The sequence below is a fragment of the Megascapheus bottae genome, chromosome 13 (genome assembly GCF_031878675.1).
Source record: "Megascapheus bottae isolate mThoBot1 chromosome 13, mThoBot2.hap1, whole genome shotgun sequence".
Classification (NCBI taxonomy): domain Eukaryota; kingdom Metazoa; phylum Chordata; class Mammalia; order Rodentia; family Geomyidae; genus Megascapheus; species Megascapheus bottae.
The window spans coordinates 42,797,276-42,823,337 of record NC_143521.1 but is presented as its reverse complement, the minus strand read 5'-3'; the positions used below and the strand labels follow the sequence as shown (position 1 = coordinate 42,823,337).

The window sequence follows — 26,062 nt, the reverse complement described above, 5'->3', positions numbered from 1 at the left end:
CTAACACTTGAGCCTCAGCTCCATTTCTGGATTTTTTTCTGCGTATGGGGTACTGAGGAATCAAACCCGGGTCATCGTGCATGCTAGGCATGTGCTCCACCACTAGGCCAAACTCCCAGCCTCCTGTTACACTTTTTAATCTTACTAAATACATCTTATAAAATTTCATTGAGTTGAAGGTAACAGAGTGAAAACTTATGTAAGATTTCCAGTCTTCTCAGATTAAATAATAAATTCACAACTCTGTAAAGTAAGCCTAGTAAAATATATCCCTTGAATTCAAGCATTTTCATGGTTGGCTCACCTTCAATAAATTACTTAATCTATGTGGACCTGTAAAATGAAGAAGTTGGAAGGTAATTATGAAGGTCAAGATAAAAAATTATCCAAGAGAAAGTCAGAACCAAACAAAAATTATTATGATAGTAAAGGACTGTCTAATATGAATTATCAGTAACAGTCGAATTAAAAAGTCTTTTATGTAAGTGTGGCATTCCTCTGCAGAATATACTGAATCAGTCTACTAGTAGTAGATTTTTGTCATTGTTTTTGTTCTACAAATTGCCTCAGAAACACCAGTCTTTGGGGCTAGGTGGATGGCTTTACAGGAGAACACTTGTCCTGAGTTAAAACCCCAGGTCTGCCCAAATCATAAAGTGGAAATTCCAGTCTCTAGGAATTCACTGTAACTTTAGTGCTCAAAAATTTATTAGTGATTTCTTTGAAAGCCACAAATGAGCCTCTTGCAGAATATTAATCTGTGAACTAAAAGAAATTTATGAAAAGATGTGATGAACAGAACAGAATGATACTTGGTGTTTATTCTTGGAAGTTTTGTCTCCAGAAGGCAGTGTTTCCAGGAATGATCACACACTGTTGGCACATTTGTGCTGTCAGTGCCACCACCTAGGTTCCCAGAAGAGCATCTGTGGATTTGGGGAGAGGAGGCAGTCCTGGGAATGGTGCCCAGAGCATGCAAGATTTCATGTCATTTGAACAAGTTAAAGAGAGGACAATGAAATCCTTACTTGCTGTAATCTTTTATGTGCAATCAGCATTTCTAAGATTAACAGCTTCCATATACATAGACAGATGATTTTTTAAAGGCATCTTTCTGAAATAGAATTGTGGTGTGTTCTGTGCATTCTTCTCTCCAGTCCCCAACACCTGCATGTTTACTTGCTTGCTTACTTCCTCCCTCCCTCTCTTCTTTCTGTTCTTTATTCTATTGTCTTTTCTCGTTCCTTTCCTTGTCTTTCTTTTCATTTTTAACTTTCAAGTGTTTTCAAAGGGAGAACATCACCAACATTGACAAGGACTAATAAGTAATATACATAAATGGAGTGAAATCAATATATCTCCTTAGGAAGAAAAAAAGTGTATCTAGGAATGATCAGAAAAATTTTATAGACAACTGTTTTTTAAAAAATGCTTTAGCCTAGACTTAGAAAAAAATCATATTAAGTGAAGTAAGCCAGACTCAAAGGAACTTAGGCTCAATAGTTTCCCTCATTTGTCATAATCAGTAGAAACCTTGGGCTCTACTAGCAGAGATTTGCAATAGGGCAAAACCTTGATACATAAGGCCATATAGTATGACGTTAAATGAAAGGATCTCTAGGATATAGAAACATAAGCCATATAATGAATGATTGTTGTCCTTAATGTACTATGTTATCTCTCATCTCTTTTGATGTCCCTTGGTTATCTCATATTGTTACAGTATCTCACTTTGTTACCTGATATATCAGATATATTTGTATTTGGTTATTTGAAATTGGATAGGGAATGGGGAAAAACAAGATGAGGGGTGGGGGTGGGGGGGAGGGAAATGGGGACCAAGACATGTGAAAGGGTATCAATGTATGTGAATTAATGCACCTTCTATCTGGCAAATATCATGTAACCCTTCTATTAATTACAATAAAAAATATATGAAAAAAATGCTTTAGCCTGGCAGATCTGCACCAATATTTAAATGTTTAGGTAATCATTTTAACACACATTAGAAAAATGCAGTGAACATATCTAGCAATTTATATTGTGGATTTTGTTGCTTTAGGGTATAGCTTAGGAAAGCAGTTACAAAGAAAGTATCTTTCTTAGGGGCACCATGTGATTTATACATGTAGTGCTCAGAAAACCATGAACATGCAGCTATGCCTCCAGTCCTGTGTTTATTCATGAATGGAAGCAATCACAACAGTAAGAATTGCTGAAACTGGAAAATATACCATTATAGTTTGTAAGTTCATCTTACAATGAATCATTCTTATTATATCCTGAACTAATTTGATAATTGTACTAGTAACAGACATATCTCAAACTTTTTGAAAATCTATTTCACAAAGGTAACCTCAAATCTGTCACATATGTAAATAAAATAAATAAACTGCTTTTTGCAATACACAGATAAACATTTAACTGTTTTTGGATTTTTGTAATTCTATATTTTTCATTTATTATCTTTAAGTAGTTGTACAAAAGAGACTATCTTTGAGCCGGACGCAATAGCTCATGTCTGTAATCCTAGCTACTCAGGAGCTGAGATCTGAGGATCACAGTTCAAAGCCAGTCCAGGGACTAAAGAACGTGAAACTCATCTCCAATGAACTACCAGAAAACTGGAAGTGGCGTTGTGGCTCAAGAGGGAGGGCAGAAGCCTTTTGCTGAAGAGCACAGGGATAGCGCCCAGGCTCAGAGTTCATCCCCATGACCAAAATAAATAAAAAAAAACACAAATAAATAAAAGACTATATATCATATAAACTGGCTGTCAGCTTTCCCAGACTCTACTGTCACCTTGAGTACCTCTCATCCAAAAAAATTGTTGCAAACAAATGTCTGATGCTTATAAGCAAATTAATTGTTCTAATAACAGACCTTATCTCAGACTATTCATCGGGTTTTTGAGACATAGTCTCAAGGCATCTTCACATAGGAAATAGACAAATATGCTTTGCTTGTGTTTCTAAAGGGCACTCACTAATCCCATTCACAAAGGCCCAGCCACTCATTGTCTATTAATCACCTATAAATGGCCTTACTCCTTAATATTTTCATTTTGGAGAATGGGACCCCACATATAAAATTTGAATAAACAAATTCAGACCATAGCAGTGAACACATAAACACACACACATACACACCCAGACAGACATATACACACATACATATATAACAGATAATAAACATGTATCTATAGCAAGACAGAACAAAGGCAATTCACATGTAATAAATATATACGTTTGCTTTTCCTCTATTGGATACATTTTGTGTCAATATTTTCAAAATGCTAATGCATAAAAATTATGTGATGACTTTTTAAAATAAAATGATTGAAGCATTTCAAGTAGTATCAGATACAGAGTATCTGATTACTATGATTGAGCCTGATTGTGGTAATATCTGTATATGCCTTCAGAGAGAAAAATTAATAATTATGTTTTTATTAGGATTATAGAAGCAATTGCTTACAAAGCAAATATTCAAAATAGTATTAAAAATACTGGAAATTAACTATTTTTGTGAAATTACAACATAAAGACTGATTAGCTTCTTTGGCTAAGAGATAGACCAAAATTCTAAACAGAAGCATGCAAATACATACACACACACACACACACACACACACACACAGACATTAGATGTGTGTGTATAGATGTGTACCACATCTATACAGCCATGAATTTTGATATGATACTATCTGATATTAAATCCATGTCATAAAACATGCAAAGAGGAAATATGTACAAAAATGTCAGCAAATTGTTAAACTCAAAGTGCATGAGAAAGCATATTTTAGCTAAGTGAAGTGGCTCACACCTGTAATACTAGCTACTCAGGAGGCTGAAATCTGATGAATGATGTTCAAAGTTACCCAAGCACTGAAGTCCATGAGAATCTTATCTCCAATTAATCACCAGAAAACCAAAAGTGGTGCTGTGTCTCAAGGGTCAGGTGGTTGCCTTGAGCTGAAAACTCAGGGAGAGTGCCCAGGCCCAGAGTTTAAAGTCCCGCATTCAAAAAGGGAAAAAAGCATATTTAAAAATGTCATTTTGTTTTATTTAAACTTACAAAGTTTATCATTTCTAAGTAGTTGTAAATAAACTCATTAAAACTGTTCCTAGAAAAATTTATGTAATACACATGGAAAATTATCTGTAAAGGAACTGGTATGATGGTTTTATTAGATAAAATATTTTACAATTATTGATAAGCAGATACAAAGGCAATATGTAGGATTTAAGCTATATTTTATATTATAATCTACACTGTTCACTTTAAGTTGCTTATATTCTTATGATGCAATCGGGGTATTTGATATATACTATATGCAAGCTAAACATTGAGACCATGGAGTCTTTTCATCAAATAGTTCAACTGTAGAAGAGATATTACAACTTTCTAGTAAGTCATGACATAGTCTGGAAGTGATTTATTGTGATTCACATAAATGACATTCGAGTCACAATGGGTGCAATAAAGGACTTGCTCTGAACAGCCCAACTGTATCACAGGAAGTAATGTCCCATATTTCTACCCACAATCCTCCACCTCAAACCACTGAGACATGCAAGAAGAATTAAAAGCCCTTTGTAAAACTGTGGAAACATATCAATCATAGCAAAGAGAAGCCATGGAACTCTTCAAATATTTTCTAATATTTTTTTGTAAAACTGGGAAATTACAACACATATGTCACACAGGAAATCTGCCTTCTTTTATGCCCAAAGCATTCCATTTGTACTTGAGGCAAAATAACAATTTCATTTTCACATTTCAAAGATGATGTTCTATGCACCACTAGACACTCCCTGTATGTATCAGAATATTTTGTAGAGTTATAGGAACATTTATCCATATGAAATCCATTCATGTCAATTTCCCACACACAAAACAGAGTGAATTCATTAATGGTAAAATTAAAGCACGGACTTTGAAACCTTCATCACATTAAGTTAGAATTTTTATGTCTTATAATAATGACTTTAATATTAATTAATTAGATATGCAATGGTTAGAAAATATTTCTATGTTTTGAGGTTGTGTTTTTTAAGTATTCAAAAGTAGAGTTGACACATAATTCTCACAGAGGACAATACCTTTTCTATTGCTGAATAATGCTTTTGTCCCTTGCTAAGACAAATATCACAATGTCAAAATCATAGTAACAGAATTCAGAGATCATTTTGGCTGGCTTCTGGGGATGGATGTTTGTTATTCTAAATCATTTACTTTGTTTAAACAAAGAGTTCTCAACATTAAATCTTACTATAAAAATAACTGATTTTTCTCATTTCCATCTATGGTCTTCCCTCACTATCTGCTGAATATTATATGCAAATCTTGAAGATGCCAAAACCTATGTTTACTGAGGCTCTTGCTTGAAGTATTATTAAGTGCATGTAACTTGCTCACATCTTCCCAAGTTAAATGCAAGTAATACATCTAACACATCTACACAAGGTGAATGCTATGCAAACATTATTCGCTATATCATTTGTGAAACAATTACAAGCCACCACAACAAGGAAAAGGAATTCTGTACCTATTCAGTAGAAACACAATTTACATTGCTTCTAATATTGAGATTGTTCAAATGAAATCTTCAGATGAAGCATTCCTGGACACAGAGATTGCATTAAATTTCAGCTATTCAGAACTTGCATAACAGCAATCATAAATATTTGTGTCCTTCCTGAAGGTTAAATTTTTAAACATGTCATAGATATATGCATATATTTATCATTTTTATACTTATACATACTTTACATATGTATGTAATATAAATATGTATATGTATGCATATATGTATATGTGTATGTATATATCATAGTATTGATTATGATTGTTTTGGTATGAAAGTGTTACTATAACTGTAATAAGAGCATAAGAGCATAATTTTTTATGGTTATAAAGATCCATTCTTTATTTTGATATAAAAAAATAAACCACCTAACTTATAAAGTATCACTTTATACTGTTTTAGAACAGGAACAGAATTGGAGCATCTGCTACCAAGTCCCAAGGTATCACATACATTTTAGGTCATTGCTATTCAATATTTTCACTGCTATTGGGAGTCAAACAGCATAGAGGATAAAGTATCTCTTTTTCCTAATTTTTCTTTTTAAATCATTTTATTGTTGTTGGAAATGTAATGTGCAGAGGGTTTACAACTATCTAAGTCAGGTAAAGAGTACATTTATTTTTGGGCAATGTTGCTTCTTCCTGCTCTCTCTCTGCTGTCCCTTCCCATCCCCACTGATTTTCTTTTTGCCAGTCCTGGGCTTGAGCTTAGGGCTAAGCACTGTCCTTGGGCTTTCTTAAGGCTAGATCTCTACCACTTGAGCCACAGCACCATTTCTGCTTTTTCTATGTATGTGGTACCGAGGAATTGAGCCCAGGTCTTTGTGCATGCTAGGCAAGCACTCAACCACTAGGCCACCCTCCACACTTCACACTCTCCCCCCACCCCTCTGAATTTCTAGTTTTTCAAATCATCACTAGGAACTCCACTGTGCTAGTGTCTGATAACAGTATAAACCCAGACATCTAAATGCAGCTAAAGTAGAAAAATACTTTATATTTTTCTTCTTTCCTGGTTCGGAAGGAGGATTTTACTTTTATATCCATTATGGACCACAGACTGGTATTAGCAAGTAGGTACTTTTTGGTTATAGCTGCAAACGTCATTGAATTCTTGAGGTTTTACATTTCTTGGAAAGCAAAGTAGGAGACTAATATCTCAGTTTGCTTAGACAAATACCATTTCCACCGAGTCCACTGCTAATATTGAAATAAGTGTGCCTTTGCTTATCAAGTTCAATCAGCTCACTGGATACCACCCCCAAATCTTCCAGTGACACATCTGAACAGTTTTCACTGAGGAGTCATAGCCTTGGCTCCATTAGCTATGGTATCTTCTTTCGATCTGAGTTATCAGTCCTTTCCAGCTGTAGCAGCCACTGCTTGGTAAAACTTTGCCACAAAGTCTGGTTCACTAACTTCCAGTTGTCGGACAAATTCATTGTGCTCCTGCTCAGCCCAACCTCGAAACCACTGATCTCAAAGACGTAATTGACACCCGAAGATACAAGGTGGTCGGTTTGTCCCAGATACACTAAGCTGCTCCAGGCTGTCCAGGAGGAGCTGTAATTTTCCTGGCAGTGCTTTAGCTACGTCCTGCAGTAAACATTCCCACTGGGGACCGGACCAAGTGGGAAACCAGGGAAGAATGCATTTCATCTCCTGGGACGTGATATAAGACATTGGAGGTGGGGAGGAGTTGGTAATGCTGTCGGGTACTGAGGGTAATGCAGAAGGCAAGGATTGTGGCAGCGAAGAGGAAGATGATTCCAGTGGCATCCTCCCCTTTCCTCTCAGAGGGCACCTCGGGATCACCACAAAAGTCCTTCAGTTCCAACTACAGCTGCGCTGCATCATGTTTCCTCAAAACCCTGGCTGGGGCCAGCGGGCTGCCCACGCACTTCCAGCCTGGACAGGGCCCCGAACGCCCAGGCGGCCCCGCTCCCACTCAGGAGATGACCCAGCATCTCCGAGCTGGGCGAGGCCGGAGGCGACCCTTCCGAACGCCTTCGTGTGTTGGCCTCGGCCGGGGCAAGAGCATAATTCTTAACATGTTTATTAGGAAAAAGAAGAGAAACATTATAAATATACTACATAATTAACAGCAGAGCTGGTAAATGAAGATGGCAAAGTGGGGAGTTAGTACAGATCTGATTCAATTTAGAGAAATACTAAATTAAATTTTACAAAGGAGAAATACAGGACTTAATCTGGCAATCCTAGCTACTTTAAGTGCTAGTGATTGGTTTCTTTCCAGCTCAGGAAAAAGAAAGATTTCAAGATGTGTGTGGGGTACTGGCTGCAGTGTAAAAGAGAAAAAATAGGAGGGCTTGATTCTCCAACAGCCCAGGCATACAGCCAGACTCTATGTTCAGACAACCAATACAAATAGACTTGATGGAGTAGCTCAAGTGGTAGAATGCAATGCCTCGAGTTTAATCCCCAAACTGTAAAATATATGTCATAGTACAAGTTCTATATTTCAGTTAATGCTATACTGTTGATACTGGTGTGAAAAATATGTAACAATTAACTCAAAACCAGAATTATCATTTATATACCATTTAGGTTTGTAGTTGTCTATTCGCTTAATCTTGCTTATGTCCAAAAAAATTTCTTCGAAATTCAGAAATATTTGCAGTTCTTAAAAATGACTATTCAGAGGATGTGAGATGTGAGATAAGACAAGTAACCACAATATTTGGTTATTGGACAGTTCGCATTAGCCAGCTGACATGGCCCAACTCACTCATCCAAGTTGGCATGAAAAGTCAGGAGAGGCTGTGACAATAAATATGACACTTGGGAACACAGCCAATTCTTGGCATGATTTGGTGGTTCAACAAAAATACAACATCTGAATAAATCAGCTACTTCTCTTGGGAGGAAAGCCCTACCCAGAGAAGCACTTTGAAGTGGAAAAAAAATGCCTTTGAAGGAGGGAGGAAATGTAAGAAAATGCAGTTTTTGTATTCAGTGTACATTATGTAAAATGCAAGCTACATAACTTAAGGGTAGGGATGGGAAGGGGCAGAAGAGAGCACAATGAGAGGGAGGATATTGACCAACATGCATTGTATTCATAATCTGACTTACAAATTTGTAACCTCTTTGTGCAACTACTTACAAATAATTTTTTTAAAGAAATGTATTATCAGTCTTTCAAAGGGAAGAACCCTCTAGTCAATCTCTTCTGGTGACCATATCTAGAATTTTCTGATTGTTATTTATGAGAACATAAAGATTATTCACTTCTTATTCACAATTATTCGCTTCTTTTCACCCAAATAAAGTTTTAAGCAATATCTCATATCTAAAGTATTTGTCTAGCTATCGGATTGTTGGCCATGCAAAGCTGACTAGAGTGTTTTGATATTTAAGAGGCTAACATTGTAAGGGGAAAAAAGGGATACTATTGGGTTTCAGTATAGGAAATTCAACACCCAAATACTTACATGTCCTATGATCATGCATATGTTTATTTTAGTGATAATTTGTCATAAATTAATTATTCTGCCATATCCATTGCTTACAGATTTAGCAGGAATTTCTCTTTAGTGAGACTGGTAGTAATGAAACAGATTCAAGAAGTGTAAATGTATGGTTTTGAAATATTTAAGTACAAAAGGACCACATAAATCATTTAATTCAAATTATTCTGTTTGGGGGGGAAGGAGGGAAGTATGTGCATATGCATGTGCTGGTACTGGGGCTTGAATCCAGGGCCTTGGAGGGTGTCTGAGAATTTTTACTCATGTGTGACACTTTACATATAGTTCTCAGTTCCGCTTCAGGTATTTAGGTGAGGAGACGGTGTATTGGAGTAAAGAGTTTCATGCAATTTCTGATTCTCTGAGTCTCGCTTATTTTGTTTAATTTATTTTCAAAAACAAATAAAAAGCACACAGAATGAGAGATGTTTTTACCTGCTATGCATCAGACAAGGGCTTCATATCCAAAATATACATAGATCTCCAAGAATGAAACTGCCCCAAAGTAAATCCTCAAAGAAACAACAATCCAATTAATAAATGGGCTAATGAATTAAACAGAAATTTCTCAGAGGAAGTAAGAATGACCAATAGACACATGAAAACGTGTTCAACATTCCTAACCATATAAAAACAACTAGAGATTTTTATCTCAACCCAGTTAGAATAATCATTATCAAGAAAACTATCAATAACCGATGCTGGTAGGGATGTGATCAAAAGGGAATGCTACTACACTGTTGGTGGGAAAGCAATCTTGATGAACTGCACAAGAAAGCAGTTTGAGGTTCCCTAAAAGACTCAACTCAGAGTTTCGTTGTGACTCAGCAATTCTATTTCTGGGCATTTATCCACTAGAACAAAAACAAGGCCACCCTAAATACGACCTGGTTATAGAATATAAAAAATGTACTATTTTCCTAATGCATTTTTTCATTTGTTTCACTCAAAAAACAATAAAAATTTTTTCCCTAAACAAAATATTTTATGAGAAAAAGTTCAGAATTTTTATTCTTACTCTACTTTTCTCTCTAAAATTGTCCATATGAATTGTATTTTTTAAATATTTATTTACTTCCACATTACTGAGTTCATTATTTTATTATGTTCAACATATGTCAACTATGGTTTTTACTTTGCCTGAAATATTACTTTAGGTGACATTCCCATATTCTTCTCATTTATTTCTTCTTCTAAACTAGCAAAGCCATGTTTGGGTCTATGCCCACCATATCTTCAGAATTTTGTATATATGAAGTGTCATTGACTTTTTTCTAACATAAATAACATAATAAAGATATAGATATTTCTACTTAGAGTCAGATGAATTTAATGTTTTAAGAAGAATAATCTTATGGAAAATTTACCTTATACCAGAAGGCTCTATCTATATTCTGGACCTTGGATATCAAGTTCCTCTGACCTTAATTATATACATGGAATTACACTTTAAATGAAGTCTCTGTCAGTTATTATTCTCCAGAGAAAGAGTCAATCAGAAATTTGTGTATCTGTATTAAAAAATTTACTTGAAGAGATTCATTATATCAGCAAGATGGGAATTCAGGCAAGAGATGTTGCAATCTTTTGTTTGAAATCTCTGATACCCTGGTCTCAAAGGCATTAACTCAAAACAGAATGAGTTATGATACAGACTTAAAACTAGATTTCTGTTGTATGGGAAACCTTACTCTTTATTCTTAAGATTTTTAGCTAACTTGGCATTTACCCAATCGTCCAGAAACAAAGACATACTAAATCTACAACACAATGATGTTCATTGCAGCACTATTTACCATAGCAAAGATATGGAACCAACCCAGATGTCCCTCGGTTGATGAGTAGATCAACAAGATATGGTATTTATACACAATGGAATTCTATGCTGCTGTCAGAAAGAACAACATCACCCCATTTGGAAGGAAATGGAAAGACTTAGAAAAAAATGATATTAAGTGAAGTAAGCCAGACTCAAAGAACATAGGCTCAATAGTCTCCCTCATTTGTCATAATCAGTACAAACCTTGAGCTCTCCTAGCAGAGATTTACAATAGAACACAATCTAGAGACATAAGGCCAAATAGTATGACACTAAATGTAAGGACCTCCAGGATAAGGAAACAAAAGCCATATAATGAGTGATTGTTGTCCTTAATGTACTATGTTATCTCTCATCTCTTTTGCTATCCCTTGGTTATCTCATATTGTTATCTGATATATTGGATATATTTGTATTTGATTATTTGAAACCGGATAGGGAAGGGGATAAAACAAGATGAGAGGTGGGGGTGGGGGAGGGAAATGGGGATCAAGACACGAGAAAGAGTATCAATGTTTGTGATTATCTCATATTGTTACAATATTTCACCTTGTTATCTGATATATTTTATATGTGCTTAGTGGTTATTTAAAATTGTATAGGGAAATCAAGATGAGCAGGGGGAGAGAGGAGGGAAATAGGGACCATGTCATGAGAAAGGGTATCAATGTTTGTGAAGTAATGCACCTTTTATCTGGTGAATAAAATGTAACCCTTCTATTAATTACAATATAAAAAAGAAAAAAAATATTTTTCTCTAATAGGTTTCCCTACCTACTTTGTCAAGGGTTATCTCTACTGAATTGAAGTTCCCTGATTTTAATTCGTAATCCCATCTACCAAAAGATAATATATATATATATATATATATATATATATATATATTAGCATTTGACCAGCAACTAAAAACATAAAATATAGCCATCATTCACTCTATACAAATTAGTCACACAATGTGTTGGGAGCCAGAGTGGAATCAAACTGTACCTTGACTTGCATCAGACGATGGCTATATTGTCTTATTGCTTTCTGGCCCTATTCTATGTAAATGACCTGAGAATTACCATATGAATGTAACACCTGGAGGTTCCCTGGGAGAGGAGGAGGGAAGAAGGGGGAGGGGAAAATAAACGCGGCAGTCTAGTCAGTCTTTGCCTGGACTGCGGACATCCCGGACCCGGTGTGTCTGTCTCTCTTCTTTTTCTTCCTAGTCCTTGTCCCCTATTTCAGGAACCCCAATCTGCGAACCCTGGTTTGCTGCCGGTTGGCCCCAGCATCTGGCGCCCGAACAGGGACCCTGAAAATCTGGGACGAAGGTGAAGGACCCCTCCCTGTGGTGAGTAACACATCGTAGGACTATTAAGAGAGTATAGTCAGGAGTAAAAATTATGGGTCAAGCTAATAGCCATGGGTTATTTCTACCGATCTTAACAGGCCTATTTGAAGCCCACGGAACGTGGGTGGAAGAGGGGGTGCTTCAGAGCTTCCTACAGTTTCTCAAGGAGGCATGCCCGAGGTCTATAGAGGAGGAATTCCAAAAAGCCTGGCAGCGGATAGGAAAAAGAATTCAAGATTATTATGATGTATATGGCCCCAAAAAGACCCCAGTAGAGGCTACTACTGTATGGAATTTAGTAAGTAAATACATAGATCCTCTACATGAAGATGCTGAACTTAATCTTGAATTAAGGGAACTTTATGAGTTAAAGGACCCTTCTGAAGAACCTGAGGCTGAGCCATATGCCGCAGCCCAAGAGAGTCTAAGTGAGATTTTGAAAAGGGAACAACAACCAGTAGATATTGAGTATCAGAATTCAGGTTTGAATATCAAGGAGGAAAGTTATGATGAGTCAATGGAGGGCCGAATGGCTACGATGGAGAAGAAGTTAGAAGAAATCCTACATTTTCTATCGAAAATGGGGACAGAGCAGAGAGCCCCCCCAGAAGTAGGAAAGAAATATGACCCTCAGGCCACTATGGTGTCTGATTCTAAACCTTACCCCTCACACCCACCGCCTCCGGCTGCAGCCTTACGGCCTCAATCCCTTTCTCAACCTTTAGGCAAGCCTAAAGGCCCTAGCAACAAGTCCCTTTTAACAGGCACTACAACCAGGCACAGTGAATCGCAATTAAACCTGACTCAGGCTGCTAGAGAGAGGGAAGGTATTTCAGGGCCTCGATGCTTCCCTAGTTTAGTTGATCATGATGAACAAGTATACCATCAACCTGTTCCTGTTAAACTATTACAGGATTTAAAAAATGCCTGCTCCCAATATGGGCCAACTGCCCCTTTTACTCAAGTAATATTGGAGGCCGCGTGTGCTGGTATTGCATGCCCAAATGACTGGAAGCGGCTTGCCAGAGCATGCCTTAGTGCGGGAGAGTACTTATTATGGGAGACAGAGTTCACTGCACAGTGTCGGGCTAAAATTGAAACAAATAGGTCTAAGAACCTGCCTTACACTGTTGATCAGTTGTTAGGAGAGGGAACCTATAAAAACACCAAAGATCAATTGGGTTATGCAAAGGAGGCCTATTTACAAATAAATGCTGCGGCGAGAGAGGCTTGGAAAAAGTTACGCAATTCCAATCGTACAAAAAATCTAGTAGAAGTTAAACAGGGACCAAATGAGCCTTATCTAGAATTTTTGTCTCGATTAATGGAGACTGCAGACCGCCTAGTACAAGATGAGAATGCAAGGGAGATTATAGTTAGACACATAGCCTATGAAAATGCCAACGCCACCTGTCAGGCAGCTATCAGACCCCATAGGAATAAGGGAGGAATCACGGACTTTATTTCACTGTGTGCTGATATTGGACCCTCCCATGTACAAGGCCTTACTTTAGCCGCCGCTCCTCAAGGAAAGACTGTTAGTGAGTCTCTAAAATATAGAGGTCAGCGGCATTCTCGGGATGCTAGACCCCCAGGGCGTTGCTTCTCTTGTGGACAAATAGGACATTGGATGACGCAATGCCCACGCCAGGCCAGGCAAAAGAGAGAAAAATCACCTGGCACATGTCCATGCTGTGGTAAAGGGAAGCACTGGGCTAAAGATTGCAGGTCAAGAACAGATCGCAATGGCCGCCCGCTTTCGGGAAACTGGAGGAGGGGCCAGCCCCTGGCCCCGCAAAACCATGGGGCAGTCCCTCCCTCTTCTCGGCCACAAGTGCATCTTCTAACAACCCCCCAAGATCAGTCTCCGGCCTCCTCCGTGCCACCCCAGGAAGTGCAGGATTGGACCTCTGTTCCTCCACCTGCTCAGTATTGACCCCAGAGATGGGGACACAAGCTCTCCCCACGGGGGTCTTCGGCCCCCTTCCCCCGGGAGTGGCTGGATTGCTGTTAGGGCGAAGTAGCTCAGCCCTTAAAGGGATACAGATTACACCTGGCAAAATTGACCAGGATTTTACTGGAGAAATCAAAGTTATGGCCTCTGCCCCGAAACACGTGGTATCGATCCCAGCCGGTCAAAAATTAGCACAATTAATACTTGTGCCTTTACCTCCCGGGGAGACTGCTAATTCCCCATGTGGACAGAGAGGATTTAGATCTTCTGATATCTATTGGGTACAAAGCATAAAACAAGAGAGGCCTGAGATGACTATATTTATACAAGAAAAGCCCTTTAAAGGAATATTAGACACTGGAGCAGATGTGTCTGTGATATCTAAAAAACATTGGCCAGCCCAATGGCCCCTGACAACCTCTATGACTTCCCTACAGGGGGTTGGGCAAGCAACTGACCCACAGCAGAGCAGTGCGATCCTTGTTTGGAGAGATGAGGAAGGGCACTCTGGTCATTTTCAGCCATTTGTCTTGGATCATCTGCCAATTAATTTATGGGGTCGTGATATCATGGAAAAAATGGGAGTGTATATGTTTAGTCCTACTGCTGCGGTCACTAAGCAGTTACTTGATCAAGGCCTCCTCCCCTTTAGGGGACTAGGCCGAGCAGCACAGGGGGAGCTAGAGCCACTCCAACCCCAGTCTCACCCTACGAGACAAGGATTGGGGTATCCCTTGACGGGAGCTGTGGTTTGCCCTCCCCCTCATGCTGATCCCATAAATTGGCTCTCTGAGCAACCGGTATGGGTTGAACAGTGGCCTCTTTCACTAGAAAAGATCATTGCAGTACAGCAGCTGGTACAGGAACAGCTGGACTTGGGGCATGTGGCCCCTTCTAACTCTCCATGGAATTCTCCAATTTTTGTTATAAAGAAAAAGTCAGGTAAATGGAGGCTGTTACAGGATTTGAGAAAAATAAATGCCACAATGGAACTGATGGGGGCCCTACAGCCTGGCTTGCCTTCACCCATGGCAATCCCAAAGGATACTTATAAGATTATTATAGATTTGAAGGATTGTTTCTATACTATACCCCTGGCGCCTCAAGACTGTAAGCGCTTTGCCTTCAGTGTCCCCTCTGTTAATTTTAAAGAACCCATGAAGCGATATCACTGGCTTGTGCTCCCACAGGGCATGGCAAATAGCCCAACTTTATGTCAAAGTTTTGTAGCTAGAGCCATTTCTTCCACTCGTGAAAAATTTTCTTCTGTTTATATTGTTCATTATATGGATGACATCTTGTTGGCTTGTTCTGACCCTATCGTCGTACGACAAGCCTTTGGACAACTAAAGCAAGATCTGAGCCTCTTTGGCCTTATAATAGCAGCTGAAAAGGTTCAGGAACACCCCCCTTTTACATATCTAGGCCATATATTAGGCCCACACTATTTTAAAAGCCAAAAAATACAATTAAAAACTTCCCACTTAAGAACTCTTCATGATTTTCAGCAATTCTTAGGAGATATAAATTGGCTTCGGCCTTATCTAAAGCTCTCCACAGGAGAGTTAAAACCCCTTTTTGATCTCTTAAAAGGAGATACCAACCCTACATCCTTGCGTGAATTAAATCCTGACGCCAGGAGGGCCATCCAAATTGTAGAAAAGGCAATTTCCCAGCAACAAGTGACCTATTGTGACTATTCTAAACCATGGGGAGTTTATATTTTAGCTACTTCTCACTCCCCAACTGCTGTATTGTGGCAGGATGGCCCACTTTTATGGCTTTATCTACCATCAACACCCGGCAAAGTGCTGACCCCCTACTACGAATTGGTAGCTAATCTGATACACATGTGCCGAGTGGATTCCCGTAAATATTTAGGTCAGGAACCTCATTTTATCTGTGTCCCATATAATTTACAACAACAAGATTGGCTATTCGCCCATTGCGATTCTTGGGCCATTGCTTGGGCCAATTATACGGGAAAAATTTTGCATCACTACCCGTCTAACAAACTTCTCCAATTTGCTGCGTGTCATACGTTTCTATTTCCTTCCATAGTACAGGCCTCGCCTTTATCTTCTGCCGCTTTGGTATTTACAGATGGATCCTCAAATGGAACGGCTGCTCTGACCATTAATGGGAAAACTCAATCTTGGGTTACAGGTTTTTCCTCCGCCCAAGAGGTGGAATTAGAGGCTGTTTTACAAGCACTCGTCCTGTTACAAGACGAGCCCTTTAACTTATACTCAGACAGTCAATATGTAATTCGTGCTCTTCAAGTCATAGAAACTGTTCCCTTTATTGGAACTACTAACTCCAATATTCAGACCCAATTTCGCCAAATACAAACTTTGCTTTGTTCTCGCAACCACCCCTGTTTTTTTGGCTTTGTTCGAGCTCACACTAATCTTCCTGGCCCTTTAAGTGAGGGCAATGCAGTTACTGACTCCGCCACCAGAGTTTACTTAACTCAGGTTGAACTTGCTAAGCAGTCACATGCCATCCATCATCAAAACAGTCGAGCCTTGCGCCGACAGTTTAAATTATCTAGAGAAGCCGCGCGGCAAATAGTTAAGACTTGCTCCAACTGTGTCCCTTTTTCACCAGCCCCCCATTTAGGCATAAATCCACGAGGACTGCTTTCTAATCACATTTGGCAGATGGATGTCACGCATGTTCCATCATTTGGCCGATTAAAATATGTTCATGTTACTGTAGATACTTATTCTAATTTTATCTTGGCCACCCCCCTTGCTGGGGAAGCCACTAAACATTGTATCTCTCACTGCATTCGATGCTTTGCTGAGATGGGGATTCCCTCGCAAATAAAAACAGATAATGGCCCTGGCTATGCAAGCCGAGCATTTCAATCCTTCTGCCATTCCTATAATATCACTCATATTACAGGCATTCCTTACAATCCTCAAGGTGAAGGCATCGTGGAGAGAGCTAATGGATTATTAAAACATCAAATTGCTAAAATACAGAAAGGAGAGTCATATCCCGCTACCCCTGTGAATATACTTAATCATGCTTTATTTGTTTTAAATTTTTTGAATTTGGATTCAAATAATTTATCTGCTGCTCAGCGATTCTGGGAAAAAAGAGCGCAGCGTCCTTTTGCCTTAGTAAAATGGAAGGATCCCCTAACTGGTGCTTGGCATGGACCTGATCCTGTTCTAACCTGGGGTCGAGGGCATGTATGTGTTTTTTCACAAGGAGAAAATGATGCCCGCTGGCTGCCTGAACGCTGCGTTCGGATCGTGGAGAGTGACAGTGGCCATCCAAGCAGTGACTCACTGGGCCTACACCCCCAACCCTCCAGTGGTGCATCCTGCGACGTGGGAAGGACCTGAGTTATTTGTGCATGTCAATCGGGACTGCTACTGATCCACTTGTTCCACACATTCATATGAGCTGTGTTTCTCCTCCTTTTACTATTATGTAGGGACCTTTTAACATATTTATTGACTCTACACAATTTAATATGTGACATTATTTTGTCTTTACCAGCCCTCTTCTTAATAACCTTTTTTGTAAAAGATGCCCAGGTGAAAAGCAAAGGCCTCCAGAGGTAAGTAGAAGTCGGCCGACCCCCTTGTATGTCAGCGTTTTATTTTATTTTATTTTATTTTATTTTTGTTTGTTTGTTTGAAAAGGTGCACTGTGGGCCTAAAACAGAGGCCTGGGTGGTCAAGGGACGCCTTGACCCCCCCTCCCCTTCTGAGTTTCTTGTCAATAACAAGGCATACCTGAGAGTCCCACCAGCAAGACATGTCTAAATCTAAAAATAACTGTTTGGTGAAAACATTCATTTGAGCTCATGTTTTTTGTGTTAAGTGTATCTGATTGAGTCCAATTTTCTTGTTATATGTCAATGTCTGATTATTTAAAAGTCTCCGTTTGTCTTGTTCGTGTTACATATTTTTCCTTGTCCAGTTTTGTCTTTAAAATTGGTACCATTTCTAAGTATGGATCCTTATGGTTTTTCTGTGCGTACTCAAGCACACATCCTTGTTATTTATTTGAACACTTCTGGGCCTGGTATGGCCCCTCCCAATCCGCTGCAGCTGAGGTGAGCAGAGGCCAGGCAAAGCAGCTGCAGGCTTCGTTCAGTTTCCTTTTTCCTACAACCTGCTGAAGTGACAGTCTAGAGACACTTGGTGACAGGACACAGACTTGTCTTAGTTCTCCTAGGTTTAAGACTCCCACCCAACTTTCATCTGCAAAAAGTAATATGTCTGATATCAGAAACAAACTCTGGAAGAATAAATTTCAGCTAAGTTGCCTTGTTAGAAAGCTTTGTTTAAAAACAAAAACAACAACAACAACAACAAAAAACCTGGTTGTCACCTCCAAGAATAAGCTTTGCAAAAACAACAACAACAAAAACAACAAAAAACAACAACAACAAAAAAACCCTCATGGTACTAAAATTTCCGGAAAATGAACGGCCGATATTAATTTTGCGCGCTTTAAGATCTTTGAGTATGAATGTGTGTACGAATGGGTGTGAGTGAACATGTTCAAGGTTAAATTGTCAGCATGCTGTATAAAACAATGGTTGAGCTCATTTGAAACACAAAAGCAATTGGGTAAATCTAAGTCTAAACTTCAAGAAAATTAGTAGGTTTGAATGTTTCCTATGTCTCAAAGGATTATTGCATTGTCTTAAAGAAAAACTGGTAAATATTTTTCTAGATCCTGAAATCTGCATTTTATTGCAAGGCATACAACTGTTTACATTGTAAACATTGTATCCTGTTTAGCACAGAGATGTTAGGGAATTTGGGATTTATTACTTTAAGTTAAAGTTTGGAAACATGTATTAGAGATTTAAATGTGAAATTGTTCATTAACGTCAGAAATTTTGCCTGTCTGTCTTTTCTTGCAAATCTGATGGTAAAATGTGGATAATGTGATTAGTATTTTAAAGGAATGTTTAAAGGTTTATCTCCATGCTATTGGGTGTATTTAAAAAAAAAAAAAAAAAAAAGAGAGGAAACTAAGTCCAGACCTAGACTTTTGGTGCACTGATGTCTATAGTTCTTGCATTAGGGAAAAACTGTTATTTGAGTTTAAATTGTTGTTGGAGTTTAAGACAGTAATCTAAACTGCAAAAAAAAAAAAAAAAAAAAAAAAAGCCCTTTTCTAAAAGGCAAGAGGAGTGACTTGAGCCCTAGGGGGCCTGAAGGCAGAAGGAGTTCTTTGTGCCCTTAAAGGTTTTTCAATTGCAAATAAAGGCTAAGGTGTTGATTGTTTAAGCCAGTATCAGCAAAAGTTTTAAGAACATTGGAAATGGGTTTCTAAACAATATTTGAAAGTGAAATTGTCTTAAATGTTTAAAGAAAGAGAAAAAAGGAAAATCAGGACTACCAAAGTAATTGCTTAATTGCTATTTCAGCTTACTCTTGTAAGTTACTTTATAGCAATCTCCAGAAGGCCCATGGAGAAGGACAGCAGATCCTCATTCAGATGTAAGTTTGGCCCTCACCAACTTCCAGGTAAGATCATGCTTAGAGACTATTTCTGTATTGACCACCTTGTTGCTTCTAATTGGAGTAAAGTGTCCTTTTGTAGACTCATTGATCTGAAAGCCACAGTTTTGAGCCTGCCCGGGCAAAGCAAAGTCCCTGTGAGACTGTGGTGTCTAATCTGCCAGCAGGATGCTGGGACAGAGTTGCTTTGGAGCTCGAAGTGGCAGAGTGCTAGCTCTGAGCTGAAAAGCTGGGGGAAGCACTCAAGCACCAAGCTCGGGACTCACAGTGGCAGGGCGCTAGCCTTGAGCTGGAGAGCTGAGAGACAGCGCCCAGACCCTGAGTTCAAATCCAGCAACCAACAAAGTGAAATGCCAATGGGATGTTTATCCCTGTGTGGAGAGACACTACCGGGACAGGAAAGCCTCTGCTTGGATGGCAGAGTTGGTGTCAGATCTTAGAGTCACTTGTGCTTGGCCATTCAAATTAATCAGAGCCGGGAGGTCATAGAATAGTTTGTAAGCATGCCTTACTAATGCCCGTGCCTTTCATAACTGGGCAGGAACTTGTCAATCTTCTGTGATAGTGGGTAGTTTAAAGTCCTAATTGAGCGAATTTTTTTATTTTTGATACCAGCCACAAATTCAGGAAAAGTTTGTGGATCTGAAGCTTGTGTCTCTATTAATCTGTTTAGATCTGACAACTGAAGCATTGTTAAGGTTGCAGAAATTTAGTTCCCCAGACAATCAAGAAAAAGCCTTTGCAAATGGGTGCTAGGTAGGCTGCGCTGTTGTGGCCAAGGATGGTTTGTGCAGTTGTTGAATGTCAAGTATGATTTCTAGTTTGGAGTAGATTGTTGTTCCTGGTGTCTAATCCTTGCAACCCCTTGATAAAACAGGCTAGGCTTCTTAAGGTCCCTGGTCAAGCGTGGAGACGGCGCCCCTGAGTCAGCTTGAAGAAGTCACGGAAGTTGAATCTCCGCCCATCAAATCCCCGTTGGACCAAGGGACCAAAGTCATTTTTGGAAAATGTGACAGGATAAATTAGGGGTATAGAAAAGAGTAAAAATTGCACTTGTGTTTCTTTTAAAATAAAAAACGGGGGACATGTTGGGAGCCAGAGTGGAATCAAACTGTACCTTGACTTGCATCAGACGATGGCTATATTGTCTTATTGCTTTCTGGCCCTATTCTATGTAAATGACCTGAGAATTACCATATGAATGTAACACCTGGAGGTTCCCTGGGAGAGGAGGAGGGAAGAAGGGGGAGGGGAAAATAAATGCGGCAGTCTAGTCAGTCTTTGCCTGGACTGCGGACATCCCGGACCTAGTGTGTCTGTCTCTCTTCTTTTTCTTCCTAGTCCTTGTCCCCTATTTCAGGAACCCCAATCTGCGAACCCTGGTTTGCTGCCGGTTGGCCCCAGCAACAATGAACACTATTGTTGTAGGATATTGCAGTCAGGAAACTTGCATAATATATTCATTTTTTAAAATGTCTTATTACGTCAGGATAGAGATAGTTGAAGATGAGTTTGTGTATCATACTTTTTATGACAACCATTACTTAGCAGGATGGAGGTCTGCATATTAAAGGGGTATACTCAAAGCTACAGAAACCTGGAGAGTTTGGGCCACTAGTGTCTGTCAAGTATCAGATCCAGACTGTACTTAGAAGTTCATACTATCTTCAGAGCACAATTACTTGATAAAGGGTTATAACGTTTAATATTGGCATGCTGAATTTGTTTAAACGTCAATAGTAACAAATTTACTTAGCTAAAGTAGCTATTTGAAATGTTACAGAAGGATTCATTCTGAAACTATTTTCCAATCTAAGCTATTTCATCTGGAATTGTGCTGTGAAATTAAGATGTTTCCAAAGATTTCTAGACTTTGGAAAAATAGTTACTATTGTTAAATTATTCTCAAGAGCGAACAATAGGATATTGCTTATTTCCTATTCTGTTTTCAATATCAAATGCAGTTCTAGTGCATATTACTTGAGAAATGATTTCTTTATGAACAAATCATGTTTTTGCTATGTAGAAACCATTCACATTGATGCCTTATTTATGTTCTTGAAGAAAGAAAACATGATTGAATAAATTCATTCTTTAAAAAGCAAGAAAGCTAGAGCTGAAAAGTTTCCTAGAACTGATGAACTCTATCATATATACTTTAGAAGCAGCCAAAATGGCATTTGACAAATTATTTCTTATAAAACATAGTAGATATATTGCAAGTTGAATTATTTAAAATGTATACCATGATAAGCTATAGATGCTTACAGAGATACTTACAAACAAATATTGCCAGGAGAATACAATTGATACTAACAAGAAATAAGGATTATACAAGATCATAAAAGAAGTTCAAAATATAATTTACACCAAGTAAAAACAGAGCTGTAAAAATGAAGAAAGTTTTATCTTTTAAAACATTCATTCCTCCTCAAAACTAATTATTTTCAATAATACATATATATATACACACACATATCTATCTATCTATCTGTCTGTCTATCTATGTATCTATCTGTCTGTCTATCTATCTATATCACAATAAATCAGAGTTTTTTCTCGAATAGCCAAATAACTAATCATATAAGACCACTATGAAAGTAGTGTACACATAGACACAGGAACTAGTAATTGCCATGCACAAAGGATGCTTCAAAAGTCAATAGCTGTAGGCATTTACTGTGACACCTTCATTCTGATAGATCTGAATTTACACACTGTGTTTTTAGTAAGATTTCAGGAATAAATCCTATTTATTTATTTATGAATATTTCTATGTTTATTTTTAACCCAGAATAAATACAAATGGCTTCTAGAAAAATAGTGAATTAGTAACTTTTTGATGTTATTTAAATTTCATTTTCACAAAAGTTTATGATCAGACTATAGCCCCCAAAACAAACTTCATACTTATTGACCTCATTCTAGCTTCTATGATGATGGTGAGAAAAGGCCTGGAGTTAAGACCATTAGAAGACCTCACTTAAAAAAAAGCTCTACCTTTTTTTCTTGCTGCAGTTCTTTGAAAATTGAGTTTAGCACAAAATTTAGCATGAAAACATTTTATTTTTGACTGCTCTTAAAATCTGTTTGTGGTACCTTCAATCAGTCAGTCATTTCTATTATTCGTATTTTTTTCTTACAAAATAGATTAAAAGGTTTAGAATGTTTTTTCGCTGCGAAGCAAGATAATAGAGACTTAATGAACATGCTGCCCTGGAATTTCCTTTCAGTACATTTTTAACCTCACAATGGAAATAAATAAGACACATATAATGCTGAGGCTGACTTTTTTTAAAAATTTCTAATAGCAATTTGAATTACACATGGATAGGCAGCCTAAAGGTATTACAGTTGTTCAATTTTGAAACACCTACTATGAAAAGTCATCATGATATTGGATAGCAAACATTTCACACATCAAAATCTGATCATTTGAGCTTTAGGGTAAAATGGTAATAATCCTAACATCAGGCTTTCTTAAATAAATGCTGATGTCTGAATCAAAGAATACTATTTGTGATGCTTGATCAACAAGGGGGAAACATTTTCACTGTATACTCGTCAATCTATTTCTAAAGGTACTATGCTAATTATAACATTACTCTTCACATTCAGAATCCAAATTGCACATTTTCACATTTTTCCTTTTTTCCCCCTCTCTCTCAAATTGTAATCTGTTAATTACTTGTTTAATGGAGTGTGTAATTACCTACTTTACGTTAGGAAACGGTTTCCATTTCAAAGAGAAAATAAAACCTATTTCAGAAAAGAATAAGAATGTTATCTCTTCTGATACAGAATATAACTCTTTCCTCTCCTTATTGGCACTAAGAAAAAATGAGATTGGAAAACAACGCCTTGTCTTTTTTCCTTTGTTTCTTTTTACCCACAACAACTTACATAGGTGGAATTTATGACAAAGATAACAGGGTACCATTTAACTACACATTTTCAGAGTAATTTTCCTCTTCATTCATGCCATTTAAACAGCTAATCTCCAGAGTAGGATGAAAATCAAGTTATTAATAAGATTGTTGAAGTGTTTTCTTTTTCAAATGCTTGCCTAGAGCACAAAGAGATTAAATGAAAGAACAAGACATACAAGAAGTGGAATAATTTAGAAAATAAAGCAAATAATAAATAATGTTAATCTTGTTCTGGGTATATACATGCCGCATATGGTTTATAAAAATGATTTAATTCCATATACTCAACAGCACACAGGCATCATAACCATGACACCTTTATGTCACATATCCATGACCTGAGACTTCAAAATCCAAAGTAAAATTTGCTATTGACACTTAACCAAAAGCAGTACAAGACTTTTCACACTGTAGGCCATTGTATCTGAATTGCACATTATCTATTATAACAAAATAGTTAATTTCTAATGAACAACATGCAGGAAAACAATTATTGGTGATATTATGAGGATAACTTTTGACTTCTGTAGTCCTGGGAGATAGAAATCAATGAGAAGGTACTTTGCAATCAAGATCTTCATATTGGTCATAAGTACTAGCACCTTGCAAAGACTTTTCTCTTTGCTAAAAAATTAATATTTAAAGACAAGTAGTTGAGAACCTATATAAATGTCTTAAACTCAATTCAAATAAACACATCTTTGCAAGTAGAAATAATCAAACAGTCAAATGATATTGATATTGTGATAATGGAGCGTAAAGGAGCCCCAATGCTTTCTTCTTTCCCTTGGTGGATATCAGGATGCTGGATGTGAACAGATTGGCACACCACTGCTTTTCAAGGGTACTGCAGAGGTAGAAAGAGGGGAATAGATATGTGGAACTGCTACAAACCTCATTGTTCCTCAGTTTATACTGAAATTCATCTGTTATCTTCTGAAAAAAAATTCCTTCCAGTTATTGAAGCTGTTAATTTCAGCCAATGTAAAATTATTTTATCTTTCTTACATGGTAGTATATTCTAAATCTTTATGAGATGATTATGTTTCTTTAGGTGTTGAACAAAAGTCTTTCTTTTTAGTTTCTGGACAGGAACTGCATTGTTGACATCTTCTGTGATAAAGTGTCTTCATAAACAGATACAATTGACCACTGTGGGCTATATGACATCTAATTGGATGAGACAAACTAATGGATGCCTTATTGTGATTATATACACATTCTATTGGTTCTATTTCTCTGAAGAACCCTAACACTGCCATTTTTAAATTAAATGTTGCCTGAATATGAATCCTGTAACAGAGTACTTAAACAGAAGCCTTCTAGATAAAAGAGAATGCAAAAAGTGGGGCATTATGGCTATACTGAACTAAAAAATGGCTCACTTTCCATTAGGGAAGAAGCAGAAAGATAATAAAAGATCAGACCATTCTCAGAATATTAAACAATGTATAAAATGCTTATTTCTAAAGTTTTCTATGGGCAATTGAAACTAGAGAAATAAAAGTTGTAGGGAGGTTGAAAATACTATTAACGAAACAAAACACAAATTGGTTCATTTTAAAAGATTAACATAATTATTTTGCTAAATAAGGAAACTATGAGATGACTTAAATTATTAAATCAGAAATGGGTTCAGACATTGCTATTGACTTCACAGAGATAATAAAATTTGTAAGGGATGATTATATTAGTTATGTGCTAAAAATCAGATAACTTGAAAGAAATGAGCCAATGTTCAAAAAGACAAACTATCATAACTTAATACAAGAAACAAGCAAACTGAAAATAAAAAACCTGCTAACAAATGAGTAAACATCAATGTTTACAAAATTTTCACAACATTAGGAGGCAAGAGATTATTTTGAGCTTATAAAAAATTAAAGACTTCAGAAAAATGAAATTAAATTTCAATGTACTTTACAAATATAGGCATAAAACTACTTAAAATTATTAACACATATAAGGATTATATTCCACATCCAAGCAGTATTCATATAATTTTTATTGAAAATATGACTATCAGTCAATGTAATATTATAAAATAAAGGTCAAAATGCACAAATCATTTCAATGAATATTTGAAATCTCTGGAAAAATGTCAATACCTTTCATTAATAAAACTACTAAAACTTGGGAAAGAAGGAGAACTTTTTAACGTACTAAGGAAAATTTCCAGAACAAAATGTAGTTAAAACCATCTAGGGGCTGAGAGTGCTGCCTAGACATAGACTAGCATGTATGAAACCCTGGATTGGATTCCTTGATACCATATAGACATAAAAAGCCAAAGTGGTAGAGGTAAGGGGATGGAAATGGGACAAAACATGAGAAGAGGTATCAGTGTGTGAGAATTAATTCACCTACTACCTGACAAATGTAACTCTAACTCCCCTACATTAAACCAACAATAAAATGAAAAAAAAAAGGCCAAAGTATT

General features: G+C 37.4%; 1 pseudogene; it reads right to left on the bottom strand.

Annotated features, from left to right (window-relative positions):
* Positions 1-6,945: 6,945 nt before the first annotated feature.
* Positions 6,946-7,401, bottom strand: LOC150055893 (uncharacterized protein C14orf119 homolog; annotated as a pseudogene).
* Positions 7,402-26,062: the final 18,661 nt, after the last annotated feature.